Raw genomic sequence first — 14,565 nt, 5'->3', positions numbered from 1 at the left:
CGAGATTAATTTACAGGAAATTAGACTTGCTTCAAAAGTATTATTATTATTATTTCTATTATTATTATTATTATTATTATTATTATTATTATTAGTTTTACTTGTTTTGAATGACGTTGTATTAGCAGGCCTATAGCTAGAAATGGAGGAAAACGAGCCCTTTTTTATGTCTAATGTATTTTTTTCCTATTAAATAATTATTCAAGGCTAGTGGTTTTGCTTTGTGTTTGAAATCGTAAATCCCATCAACACACACACACACACACACACATGGGCGCGCGCGCGCGCACACATGCACGCACTCACACACACACTTTATCTGCAGCTTTCTCACTTCATCACAGTAGCTATCTCTATCAGTGCAGGAATAATGACATTTAAAGAGTCGGTGTTGGTGCTGATCGGGAGATTGATTAATGGTTAATGATTAATAGGTGATTAATGGGTATTTATTTCGCAACTTGGAATGCAGCTGCAAACATCAGGATCATCAAGATGATATCCTTTTCCTATAATAATTATTATTATTATTATTATTATTATTATTATTATATTTAAAAAAAGATTTTTTTAACAGGCCTAAAATTTAATCTAATCATTTTATTATTATTATTATTATATATTTTTTCTCAACATGATCCCCCCCCCCCCCCCCCCCATATAAGTGTGTAGGTGGAAATCGGCGTTCCTGTAGGCAGCAGAGACACTGATTTCCTATAAATATCCGTCCAGATCCGCTGAGCAAGCCTGTAGCTGAGAGGAGGATAAATACAGACTAAGAGCGTGATAAAATCACTAAAAATCAAAGGCTCGATATTTCCCGCGCTTTCTGCCTGTTGTCTGTTATAAAGCAGGTGGTGTGAGGCAGAGCGCTGTGTATACCACAGAGAATGTTCTAGAGCTGTGAAGAACAGAGGAATTCTAAAGAAAATTCCAACTTACAGTAGATTTACTTGTGTCTAAAGATGTTCACACTCTGAAGAAGATTCTAACGCCCTGGAGAAGATTTGTAAACTCTGAAGATATTTCATAAACTTGAAACAACAGTTAAACACTCTGGGGAAGATTCATAAGACTCTGAAGTAGATCCAAACACTCACGAAAAAAGATTTGTGAACTCTGAAAAATATGTGAGCACTTTGAAGTAGATTTTAATGTTCTGTAGAAGATTCATAAAGTCAAAAGAAGCTTCTAATGTTCTGGAGAAGATTGCTCCGGAATAGATGCTAGTGCTCTGGGAATTATTCAAACACCCTAAAGGAGATTCTGAAAAAAAAAACCCTCTTCCCAGTTGTGTTGGACTAATGGCACTTAGTTATTAACCTAGTTAACCCAGTGTAAGTATGTATCCAATGATGTAAACTTTAAAGCACTTTTTGTAAGTCGCTCTGTATAAGAGCGTCTGCCAAATGCCTAAATGTTAATGTAAATGTAAGTTTTGAAAAAATATCCAAACACTAATGAAGATTTAAAGATAGATCAAAAGAATATTTGAACACATTGAAGCAGATTTTAATGTTCTGAAAAAGATTCCTGAACTTGGAAAAATGATTCTAAGAAGAGTCTAAGCTCTGGAGAAGACCTGTAAGCTCTGAAAAAGATTTCAATGCTTTTGTGAAGATTTGTAAATTTGTTGTGGAATGGACTTAAACACCAGAACACCTGAAAATGCTTCTAATGTTCCAAAAAAGAAATACGTTCACACATGCTGGTGAAGAACTCTGAAGAATATTTTAATGCTATAAAGTGCGGGAGAAGATTCATAAACACTAAAGAACATGTGGACACTGTGGGAAGTCCAGAAATGTTGAAGAAGATTCTAAAACTTTGTAAAATATTTGTAAACTTTGAAGAAAGACAAAATTGTAAGAATCTGAAATAGATTTGATTGCTTTAAAGAAGATTATTAACTGCTGAATAAAAACTTCAAAGTAGATTCTAATGCTTTGGATAAGATTCATTAAACTCAGGAAAAGGTTTAAGCACTCTGATGAAAACTCGTAAACTCAGTAGAAGATTCACAAACTTTTAATATTCGAACACACTGCGCATTATTTATAAATTCAGAAAAAATCCCTTAAGCTCTGGAGAAAATTTGGCAACCTTGGGAGATGATTCCAATGCTCTGGAAATTCACTAGAGAAGATTCAGTAAAGTCTTAAATGTTTTCTGGAAATGTTTTAAAATGATTGACAATAATTTTAATTCTGTATATAATAGAGGAAGTTTCACTTTACACATATTTTGACTATATGTGCCAACACCGAGGTTCAGAGCTGGAGCTGGTGGAAAAGTCCATCCAGATAGAGTAAGTAATCCAAACTCAAAGACTCTAACACTTTGAAAGAAATTCTAATTCTTTGAAAAAGTCTCTTTGACAAGTTCTTTATAATGGAGAGTAAAAACCTGACTTGATGTTTGAGATTCTAAATCTAAAGATGGAACTGAAGTGGACAAATAGCAGAATTTATTTTCTTCTAAAACATTTTAAGTTTGTTCAAACTTATTAAAATTATACTTAAAAGTCTTTTAATGATAAATACTCAAGCAAATATATTATATGAAAAAAAATCATATTATTGTTACTTTTTAGTTAAAAAATAGACAGTAAGAAGAAGAAGAAGAAGAAGAAGACTTCTCAAAAATAAATCTCATACACAGTTTAAATTCCTTCATTACATTCTATCCACAGGTGTAACAATACGAGCTCACGCGTTTTGGTTTAATTCTTACCTTCTGGCCTTGCTGACGATCGAATCACTTATGATCGTTTATCTCTTATTAATTCCACGCAGATATTCAAAAGCAGGTTTTTAATCCGTCCTTGTGTTATAACGGCTTTGCAAATGAATAAGCAGCCTGCGAGAGTAACCGTATCGACTCCTCCTGGTAAAGTGAGGATTTAATCCTCACCACATTAAAGCCTCTCAGCAGGCCTGCAGTTGTAAGTCGGCCTGAATGTAAGTGTAAATATGTCTCCAACCTGCGACTATAAACACCATCCGTTCTAAGTGATGGTCATATTGATTTCTTCTTTCAGAGTGATTGAAGCTGTGCTTAGAAAGCTCGAGTTAATTAATAACTAGCCACGGTTTGCATACACACACACGCACACACACACACGCGCATGCACACACACACACCTTCGTGTGGTATTCTCATTTTTATTCGAAGCATTCCAGGACAATCCGTTTTCCATAAGCAATACATAAATTGTGTTGAAATTGTGTGTTACATTTTTACCTTCTGTGTGTATGTGTGCGCGTGTGTGTTTAGGTTTTTTTTGTACAGTGTGTGCATTTGACTGGTGACCTTTGGCCCCTGGCCTTTGACCCCTTTATCACAGCCCACCAAACACACACCTTGCAGCACTGGTCAGCTTTTTACAGCTCGTCCATGTTGCACAAGGCAAAGCTGAACACATGCATTTTATTCCTATTTTTTTTTTTAAAACTTATATTATAATAAAGACAATAATTTTACTTTACTTCCTGGATTCTTTTTTTGGGAGGAAAATAAAGGCATTTGATACAAGTCTTTATTTGTTATCATTGTAATCATTTCATTAAATAAATGAAAATAGGATTTGATTCCAAATCTCTTGCTGCATTTATTTAATGCTTATGGAGTCTGTCCATCATATAGGAGGACAAGGTTTTTAAAATCAATAAGACAAAACAAAAAAAAAGACAGATTGAAAAGACAGACTATTAAGAAGACATAGAGATACTGAGATAGAGAAAGAGAGAGGGAATATTAAAGTGAAAGAGACATAGTGAGAGACGCATGCAAGATGAAAGACAAACAGACACAGAGAGACTGTGGTAGAGAGAAAGAGACATAGAATAAGAGAGTATGTAAAAGACAGACAGACAAACAGTTAGGCAGTGAGACAAACAAACATACAGACAGACAGACAGACAGACATGCATGCATATATACATACAGACAGACAGACAGACAGACAGACAGACAGACAGGAAAAGAAGGAAAGAGAGACTAACAGACAATGAAAAATACACATGAAAGACAGAAGGACAGACAGAGACAGATATATAGTGGGAATCTTTTTCCAATAAGCTAAGAATGCTTGAAAAATAAAATGTATTAAAATAAAAAAAAAAAAAAGCATTTAAATTTGAATTAAATCAAACATGTATAGACTCTATAATTATTAACATTAATATGAAATCTAATGCAATACAATTTATACTACTACAAATAGTAATTATTATAATAATTCTGAGTCTGTAGAAATAATTTGTAAGAGATTAACAATTGCACAGGAAGTCTCAGGCTCTGTGAATGTTGTTACGTTGTGTTTTTCCTCGACACACACACACACACACACTCTCTCTCTCTCTCTCTCTCTCCTCCCCGATCCCCACAGGCCAGGCTCAGCGAGCCCCAGTGTATCGATTAGCCTCAGCCCACGTTTGCATAATTTCTGTTTCAGAGTCAGAAACACACTCTTTATCGCCTCAGCTTCCATCCTGATTCGTGTGTGTGAGCGAGCAGGAATGTGTGTGCTTCTCTGTGGGGCCTCGGCCCGATCACGCCGCTCAGACGGAGCTGATTAGCATCTTAATACAGTCACAAAGCTGGACAAAGAAAACAATGTGAGACGTGTGAAGAGAATAAAATAAAATAACATAAAATAAAATGGAATCTGATAGAATAGAATAAAATAAAATAAAATAAATTGATGCTTTAATGGTGCAGTTCATATGAAATTTTAAATGTGAAGCCTTTAGACATTTTCACATGTAGAACATAGTTTTAAATGATCAGGTTATTTTCATGATTCAATTATTTTTACGTGCAACGTTATTTTAGAACTTGATTTTTCCTCAAAATGTATTTAATTTCCTATTGTGATTGTTTTACATGATTGACTCATCTCTACATCTGTATATATTTTTTTGTGATTCCCAGCTATTTTTTTAACATGTGATTTTTTTACTCATCATTCATGTCTTTTCCAAATATAATTCCCACATGTCACATGTATCATTTATTCCCACACATGATTCCCACAGGATTCATTAATTTTCACATGTGATTTATTTCACAAAATTCAGTTCAGGTGTGATTTCTCTGATTTATTTGTTCTCATGTGATTAATTCATTCTCAAGTGATTTTTTCAACTGCATGATTATTTTCACACAATTTATATATATGTGTGTATGTGTGATTCTTTCACACATGGTTTGATTCTTTTTGTTGTTATATAAAAAAGCCATAAGTGTGAAACAATTGCGTCGATCACTTAATTCACCATGCTCAATTAGTGACATCATCCAAACACAAATATATAGATAATTTCCACTGTGCGTCGGTACCACAAGAAGTAGTTTGCAGCAGCAAAATTTCTCTTGGTTAAAATGTACTTATTGTGATTATTTAAAAAAAAATAAAACAATTAAAAATTAAGAATTACATGTTAAAAAAAATGTATGAATTGAGTCATGCTGGGAATCGCAATAAAAATATATATGTAATGAATCATCAGAGGAGTCACATGTAGTGATGAATCAATCGTGTAAAAGAATCACATTAGGAAATTAAATACATTTTAAGGAAAAATCAAGTTGTAAAATAACGTTGCATGTAAAAATAATCTTTAAGCTTAACTAGACCTAAATATTTGTTTTAGGAAGCAAAGCGAGCCAATATCAGAAAATACGCTTAAGACTAAAATCATGTTCTACTGTTTGTTTTTTGTTTCCATGATTTAAAGCAAGTTAAATTTCAAAGCAATTAAATCTAATAAAATAAATCAATAAGTAGATTAGAGAACCACTGAATAGTCACAAAGAGTTTTTTTTATTCTTACAGTTTACTAATCTCAAGACGATGATCTTAATTTTTTATCTATAGAGCACTTTTATTAAAATATGTCTTTTATATACACTGTGTGATTTAAAGATCTAAACAGTGAATTTATAATTAAGGATGCTAATTAAAAAATGCAATGTATAATGACTGTAAACTAGCTAATAGAATAGTTAATTTATGGTTCATAGTACAAACTTATGCAACAAAGTGAAAGAGACAATAATTAAGGACGGGTTCTCCTGTATGTTCTGTACGGAATATGAAAGAGCTATAGATCTGTTTCCACACGTGATGTTCAGAACGTCAAACAGTAAAACGATCCATTTGTAGTCGAACATTCGGCCGTTTTATACCATGCCTTCAAACACAAAGCCGAAAAGCAAAGCTTTAATGACCTTTAGACAGAATTCTGAGTGTGTGTATGTGTGTGTGTGTGTGTGTGTGTGTGTGTGTGTTTGCTTTGCTCTACAGTGTGATTGTGAGAACAGCTTTAGCTTCATGCACCATGTGTTTTTTAGTGGGAATCAATGGCACTGCAAAGCCTCCTCTCACAATACACACACGCTTCAAAATGGCCACTCGAGTCACAGAGACACTCGGCTTTGTGACTCAGAAGAGCACAGGCTTTACAAAATTGCTGGACCCCCGGTCTTATGGCTTGCATCGAAATGTTTTGATGGCAAGTGTGACGATCTTGATGAAGAACTGACACAATAGAAAGTAATAATAATTTAGAGCATTTAACAAAATTGAGTATCATATTTTGCATCAAATAAAAAAAAAAATCAGTTGTAGGAAATGCAGGACAGATTTTTTAATTGTAAAATAGTAGAAATTTTAATATTTAAACATAAATAGCTTTTTCACATTTAAACACTGATTTTTAAATATTAAAGGTGGAATATGTACATATTTAAAAAACTACTAACCTACATACTATAAAGAAAAAATCTGTAAAAATGCTAAAATTTAATACTAAATGTATAAATTCTTCTTCTTATTCTTATTATTATTATTATACAAATAACAAAATTTTTAACTTAAAAAAAATTGTTTGGTAAAGTAAACAATGAGAACACTGGGAGGCCGGTTACATCATCCTGCTTAATCTTTGACCCCTTTTTTCAACCACAGAGGTCAGGGGTCACGGCAGGCACGTGGCCCTCAAAAAAGGCCAGATACCAGATTTGCTAAGCATGTTAGCAAATACATCCTCATCATCACAATCGTTGTCAGTGTTGGGGGACGTTCCTTTTTAAAGTAACTAATTACATCACAAAAATATTGTCTTTAAAAAGTAATCAGTTACATTACAGCGTTACTTTCTGATAAAAGTAACCAGTTCGAGTACTTTTCCATTGCAGAAAATGAAAACTTCTTTGTGATTCCTCATGTATGTTGTTTTAGTCGAGACCTTTATAATTATTCTACCATCATCATTAAGTGAAGTTTGGCTCAAAATCTGGTAACTACTAATACCCCTATCTCATCCACGCGGTTTCGCGCGGAGGCCGTAAGTACGGTTCATCATGATTCACCGCGAGTTTTGGCGCTGTGATTAGGTTTACATCTTTCTGTGCGTCGGCCCTCGTATAGTTAAACCGCACAGGTGAGATAGGGGTATAACAGCAGGAATAACATAGGAGGGCGGGTTATCGGGGGCGGGGCTTGTAGGACGACTTTCACAAACACACACACACACAATAATTGGGAATCACTGCTGTCTGGCTCACGGATTTCGGAATAACGGGTTACTTTTTTGAAAAAGTACCTAAATAACTTAGTACTTAAATGGAGGACCTAACGCGTTAGATTACTCGTTACATCAAAAAAGTAATCCAAGTACTCTACACCCAACACTGATTATCAACAAAAACATCACTTGTTTTTAAAGCGAGCACATTGCAGAAATTTCATAAAATACCAAACTGTGGAAAATACTTAACATACATCTGGATTTTTTAAAATACTCATAAAAAATAGTTTTTTATTTTGGGTTTTTTTTTGCAAAAGCTAAAAATCAAGCAAAACAAAAGAATAATCCTAAAGGCATACAACATCGCTGAATAAAAGCGGAATCTTCTTGCAATCGTGACATCAGAACATTAAAAACAGAGTGTTTTTATTTCCTTTCTTTTAAAGGTAATCAATAAGCTGTGTCTCTCTTCCCCGCTCGAATCATGGATTCCTGATACTGCATGGCTCCTATTATTGTTTTTAATTGATGTTTCTTGTTTTAAATCATTTTAGAAAGTATACTTGAAAGAAATACCACCTAAAAAAAGTGTAGACTCTGCACATGGCTTAATGGCGAGTTATTGACCAGGCCTGTTGAAGAGGGAGTTGTATAATGGTGATTTATGGCATCTGTAAACAAAACACAGAGGAGATGCATTGGCTCTCTGGGACGACGGCTACGATGCCTGTTAGGGAAGTAACATCATGTTTAAAGGACGTCTCTAACCCGCAATGAAAAGAGAAACTTCCATTTCTCCGATTGAACAGCTGTTGGTTTACATGCGGGGATTCGGCTCAGCCGTCCACTTACACTGTTTGATTAAGAGTACGGGGGGGGCTATTATTTTTATTTTTTCCTGCTTTTCATATTAGGACAAGACTTAAAACTAATCTTTAAGGCTATCTATGTAAATCTGTGTAAATCATCTTTAAGCAGAAAAAAATGACAATTCCAAAAAAAAACATCAGATTTTTATTCAGCCTGCTTCATGATCAAATCAGATTCATGTGTCCTGTTGGAATCAATTTATAATTATAAATGACTATTATCTGACTCTAATGTGGACGTGTCTGTCCTCTGAAACGCACACCGATACGTCTTTGCTCGCACCATCTGAGTTAAAACGTCATATTTCTGCGACCGCTCTTTTATTTCAAACAACAATCTGATCAACTATCATGGTGTATAGAAGTGACTCTGATCTGATCTGAACAACATCAGATTTCTGGCTTCAGTTGGCTCTTAAAAAAAATCAGATTTGTGTCACATTAAGGTAAAAAAAATTGTTTTGGCTTGTAATGTGAATGTAGCTGAACAGCTAGGGTTCTTAAAATCACAAGATTTACACTTAACAGAATGATAGTTCAGTTTAAAGAAAAGGGTGAAACGGTGACATGACCTGCTCGACCTTTCTGAGACGGGGTATTCATGCTGTTCGAAGGTCTGTTGAGATTAGAATAACCCTCTCATTCTATTCCTAAGTGAGTCATTGCACTTAAAGCACCTAGAGCAAAGTCAACAAAGTGTTAATCATGTGTTAATAGCTAAACCTTACTCGTTCCAAAATTGTATACATTTTGGTGCGTACATGTTATCATAAATCTATTGGGGTCTGATGGGAATATTTTACATTACCAGAGCAAGCTTTATAATAAACTTATCGTAAAAAAAAAAAAAAAAATTCCATGTAAGAACAGTGTGAATAAATACAAGGAAAGGAAATCTCATTAAAATAAATGAATGGGAAAAATCTGAAGATCGGATGCGGAAACGTGAAATCATGTGATTTCTGATGTTTTACCAGACTATACAAGTTAAATGAAACATTGAGAAGTGATTTCAACATTTACAAGTAGCACAATAAAATACAAACATGAATGTTAAGATAATAATAATTAGAAGCTACGAAGTTATAAAACTTTACCTGCTATACTTTTTGATTTCAAATACAGAATTTGCTAAACTTTTCCTTTTTCACATCATACTTTAAACATTCCTCAGATTATTTTGCTTGTCTCATTACAGCATCCTGTATACACATTCATTTTTTTATGTTGGAATTATATTCAGATTTAAACACAAGGGCGCATTATTCTATTTAAAAACTGCCGGGGTGCAAACTTCAATGTTCAAATGCCAGTGTGGAGTTATGAGATTTATAAGTTATAAGATTTATGAGTGTTAAGCTTTGCATCATTGTTTAAAACATTTCAAAAGGGTTAAACAGGTCATTCACAAACCAGACTTTTATTAGTCTTACAACATAAACATGAGCATTACTGTACTGAGTGTAGTAACACACGATCCATTGCTATAGCATTAGCATTTACAGTAACATCCACGTCACAGTGCAGTGTTTTGACTTTGAAAATTATGCTATGATTAAAAACAGTAAAAACATACAAACAAAATATTTTATAAATACTCTCTAGTACTTCATTTGACTTCCTTTCGCTTCGGATATGCTCTAGTTCATGTGTGTAAATGATTCCTCGTGCTCCCAGAACCACTTTGAGACACTGAAATACGGCCGTACCATCAGGTGAGAAACCCTCCATAGATGTGATGCTCTGGTGGTTCAGTACATTCAGGTGGTCAGCTGACTTCATTTTATTGCCCCATAATGTTACTGAGTCGAGACCTGAGTAACTGATCAACCCCAGATCATAACACTGTCTCCAGAGGCTTGTACAGTGGACACTATGCATGATGGGAGCATCGCTTCATGTCCTTCCCTTCTCACCCTGACACGCCCATCACTCTGGAATAGGACTCAATCTGGACTCATCAGGTCACATGTCATATTGTGTGTATGTGTGTGTGTGTGTGTGTGTGTGTGTGTTTGTATGGAAATGCTTTTACTTTCACTATTAAACAAGGCTTTAATTTCTACTCACTAGTTTTTACAATGTAACTTCACCAAGTATTTAAGTGATTTCTGATCAAAATAATTGAATACATTTTTTTTTTTCGCTCCTCACTAGTTGAGGGTTCAGCGTATCCTTCCAGCATTTAATAATGCATTGGACAGTTCTTAACCCGATTCCAGTCATTTTAACGTTTTATTTGCCAGGCTGTGTGTTAGAGTTGTGTGTGCTGTAGTCAAAACAAACAAAATAAATAAATAAAAGAAAGAAAAATACACCACAGACAATATTTATGCATTATTTTTTATTTTAAATTATTTTAAATTTATTTATTTATTTAAACATTTGCATTTACGACTAATTAACTTCAGACATACTGTAAAGCCTCAAACTCAGGATTAAGCTAAAAGCCAGTCCAATTAAAAAGCTGCTTTTAAATAGATCATGAAAAGAAACTTTATTGGTTTTAGATGGACCATGCAAGCCTTTCGTGTTGTGCACACATTTCTCTGTGTTCAGATTGTGTTTAACATTTTTAAGATAGTGATATGCCATAAATAATCGGAAAATAATGATTAACCATAACCATCTCTTCTGGACAATATTTGCTCTAGATTGAACTGTTTAAATATTATGTTCAACTATGTATGTACAGTGGGTACAAAACGTATTCAGACACACATTTTTATTAATGTAAACACAGCACCCCATATTGACAGATAAAACACAATGTCAATTCTCGACCTTTTTGCAGATTTATTGCAAAAAAAAAGATGAGCTCAGAGACAGGATTATGGCAAGGCACAGATCTGGCCAAGGTTACAAAAAAAATCTTCTGCATTTAAGGTTCCCAAGAGCACAGTGGCTTCCATAATCCTTAAATAGATGAACCCTTCCTAGAGCTGGCCGTCCGACCAAACTGAGCTATCGGGGGAGAAGAGCCTTGGTGAGAGAGGTAAAGAAGGACCCAAAGGTCACTGTGGCTGAGCTCCAGAGATGCAGTCAGGAGATGGGAGAAAGTTGTAGAAAGTCAACCATCACTGCAGCCCTCCACCAGTCGGGGCCTTATGGCAGAGTGGCCCAACGGAGGCCTCTCCTCAGTGGAAGACACATTAAAAAACACCTGAGGACTCCAAGATGGTGAGAAATAAGATTCCCTGATCTGATGAGACCAAGATAGAACTTTTTGGCCTTAATTCTAGGAGAAAACCAGGCACTGCTCATCACCTGTCTAATAGAGTCCAAACAGTGAAACATGGTGGTGGCAGCATCATGCTGTGGGGGTGTTTTTTCAGCTACAGGGACAGGACGTCTGGTTGCAATCGAGGGAAAGATGAATGCGGCCAAAATTATAATTGCGTTAAAATAATGAAGGAGTGGCTTCAAAACAACTCTGTGACTGTTTTTGAATGGACCAGCCAGAGCCCTGATTTAAACCCAATTGAGGATCTCTGGAGGAATGGCAGAGGACCCCCAAATCCAGGTGTAAAAAACTTGTTGTATCTTTCCCCAAAAGACTCATGGCTGTATTAGATCAAAAGGAAAAAAAGAAAAAAAAAAAAGAAAAAACTTAAATAATTTTAGAAAATGGCTGCAATATAACAAAAAGTGAAAAATGTAAGGGGGTCTGAATACTTTCCGTACCCACTGTATAAGACAAACTTGAGGTGGTGGTTCAGGCAATTGAGGTTCTGGGTTTCTGGTTGGAGGGTCAGGGGTTCAGGTTCAGGTTTCCTCTACTGGCCACTTGTTCAAGGCCCTTAGCTGTATGACTATATAAAACACCCAGTCAAAGAGATGCAGATACTTAGTGATGCAGATACTTACTGATATCTGTTTAATTTATTATTAAGACTGAATTTTCATGGAGGAAGAGGAAGAAAATCCTATCAATCATATCAAATCATGCCAGTAGAAGAGGGAATTTATTTGAGCTCCCAATGAGAAATGAATCCTGTCTGAATAGGGGTTTATATTCCAAGGCTTATTATACCCATAATAAGGCTTATATAATATAGTTGAAGTAGTAATATAAATACCCCTGAAAATATTTTGCTCTGCAGTGTAAAAGTAAATAATAATAATAATAATAATAATAATAAATAAATAAATAAATAAATAAATACATACATACACAGTATTTGGTGCTTGGACCTCTATTATTATCTACGGCTTTTTCTTTTTTTGCCCCCTCAACAAGACCCCTACTTGTATAGATTATATTAACTGTTGCTATATTTTAAAAACGATTCCCTATTTACTTCATGATTTGGAGAGGGTATATTATAATATTGCAATAAAATTTATAGCACACAGACATGTTTTTTATGATAAAATGTACTACTATTAATTTCCTTCTTTGCAGGTTAGAAGCATGTCTAGCAAGCATCCTGACATGTGTAAATACATTTCTGATTTTCAATCAGAAGAGGCTGTTTATGTCTATGGAGTACCGGGGAAAATTCGCTCAGATCCCATAGAATCCCATCCAAATAGGGCGTTCTATTCTGGAGTAAAATATTGCTGAAAAATTAACTCTAATCTTTAATACTTTTTCTTTATTATAAAATTAGATGAGGTTTTACACGTGTTTTACACTTGATTTCAAAATCTGGACACCATGAGCTGATCAGCAATGACTAATTTTTAATATAGTGCATAAAAAAACAAAATAAGAGCCCTAACATTGTTCACATCCATAAATAAAGGTATGCATTGTGTTTAACCCAGTTTCACTTCGTTTTCTGTGTGTCTTAGAGAAAGCCAGAGAGCTGAACACTTTGTGTAATTAGTTTTTGCTAACAACAAAAAAAAAATTAATATGTTTACAAGAGACAAAGACTAATGACCGGACATTAGATCAGAACAGTGAACTCTAGTTATAACATATCCAGTTACACACATTATGGTCAGCTTTAATTGCTAAGGAGAAAAACTGCTTGGTCCAAGACACAAAACGAAGCTCCATAGAGGAACATGGATGTACAGTAGATGAAGGAACAGCCTGTGAACATCTCGCTGAGTTCTGTTCGGTCACGGCATGATCGCTGCTCTTTGGTAAATTAACTCATACACCAGAAATTGTATGAACACTTACAGTGGCATAAACCTTTTAATGAAACATAATATTTCAAACAGTAACTTACAATCTGAATCAATACACACACACACACACAAAAAAAATAAAAAATAGAGCAATGAGTGTAAACTTCGGTTCTGGACATTCTACAATGAAGAATTAACAGCAGATACAATACAGAGGTCTGTTCGTGCCACTCAGTAGCTTTAACTTGATCAAAAATTATAATTGAACAAATCTGAAAATCAAATAATAAATAAATAAATAACGTGATATAAAAAATATTACAAAAACTGGAAATGCTAAATACATTTAAAATAAATATCACAAATACAAATTATTTATTTAATTACTTAATCATTTATTTATTTTTATAGTTTATTTAAAAGTCCTAAACAAGTTTTAGTAGTTCACTATTATTAATTTAACGATTAGATGAAATATTTTCTTTTTTTAACTTATTAATCAAAAATTTAAAATAATTTACTGAAGGGCACACATTTAGATGAACTTATAATTTAAAAAGAGATTTTTTTTTAATCACTCATCACATATTATCATAAAAACATGATTTTTAATTGCAGGTGTTGTGCTGTCATAAAGATAATTAGTGATGAGTCTGGACTCTGTATATATATATATATATATATATATATATATATATATACTGTTTATATACAGTCAGGCAAAAATGTGTACACAATTCATAAACAATATATAAATATTTGAATACTAAATCTATTGCTAAAAGTTATATATAACAATAATATGATAAAATTATATATTATATAATATTAATATAATATACATCATACTATATTTCTTTTCCTGAAGTGTGTATACATTTTTTAGTATACATATATATATATATATATATATACAGCTAAAACACACACACGGCTTTGTGTATTGAATATTCATTATTCAATGTTGATTTTATACATTTATCAATTTTCTGATTTATTTATATGGCGTTTGATTTATTATTTAGATTTAAAAAAATTAATGTATATATATATATATATATATATATATTCCAGAT

Source organism: Clarias gariepinus, chromosome 19 (genome assembly GCF_024256425.1).
Source record: "Clarias gariepinus isolate MV-2021 ecotype Netherlands chromosome 19, CGAR_prim_01v2, whole genome shotgun sequence".
Classification (NCBI taxonomy): Eukaryota; Metazoa; Chordata; class Actinopteri; order Siluriformes; family Clariidae; genus Clarias; species Clarias gariepinus.
Note: the sequence above shows the minus strand (reverse complement) of the source record.